This window comes from Triticum aestivum, chromosome 6A, assembly GCF_018294505.1.
Source record: "Triticum aestivum cultivar Chinese Spring chromosome 6A, IWGSC CS RefSeq v2.1, whole genome shotgun sequence".
Lineage (NCBI taxonomy): Eukaryota > Viridiplantae > Streptophyta > Magnoliopsida > Poales > Poaceae > Triticum > Triticum aestivum.
In genome coordinates, this window is record NC_057809.1 from 597391869 (window position 1) to 597392942 (window position 1074).

The window sequence follows — 1074 nt, forward strand, 5'->3', positions numbered from 1 at the left end:
GCAGGGGCACCCCAGAGGAATACAAGTTGATCCACGTGATCATATTCTTAGCCGTGTGCGGCGCCCCCTGCCACCATAGTCCTCGATAATATTGTAGCGGTGCTAAGGCGAAGCCCTGTGACAGTAGTACATCAAGATCGTCACCACGCCGTCGTGTTGACGGAACTCTTCCCCGACACTTTTCTGGATCGGAGTCCGGGGATCATCATCGAGCTGAACGTGTGCTAGAACTCGGAGGTGCCGTAGTTTCGGTGCTTGATCGGTCGGGCCGTGAAGATGTACGACTACATCAACCAAGTTAACGCTTCCGTTGTCGATCTACAAGGGTACGTAGATCACACTCTCCCCTCTCGTTGCTATGCATCACCATGATCTTGCGAGTGCGTAGGAAATTTTTTGAAATTACTACGTTCCTCAACAGTGGCATCCGAGCCTAGATTTTATGTGTTGATGTTATATGCACGAGTAGAACACAAGTGAGTTGTGGGCGATATAAGTCATACTGCTTACCAGCATATCATACTTTGGTTCGGCGGTATTGTTGGATGAAGCGGCCCGGACCGACATTACGCGTACGCTTACGCAAGACCGGTTCTCCCGACGTGCTTTGCACATAGGTGGCTTGCGGGTGACAGTTTCTCCAACTTTAGTTGAACCAAGTGTGGCTACGCCCGGTCCTTGCGAAGTTTAAAACAGCACCAACTTGACAAACTATCGTTGTGGTTTTGATGCGTAGGTAAGATTGGTTCTTGCTTAAGCCCGTAGCAGCCACGTAAAACTTGCAACAACAAAGTAGAAGACGTCTAACTTGTTTTTGCAGGGCATGTTGTGATGTGATATGGTCAAGACATGATGGCAACTGGCAGGAGCCATATGGTTGTCGCTTTATTGTATGCAATGCAATCGCGCTGTAATGCTTTATTTTATCACTAAGCGGTAGCGATAGTCGTGGAAGCATAAGATTGGCAAGACGACAACGATGCTACGATGGAGATCAAGGTGTCGCGCCGGTGACGATGGTGATCATGACGGTGCTTCGGAGATGGAGATCACAGGCACAAGATGATGATGGCC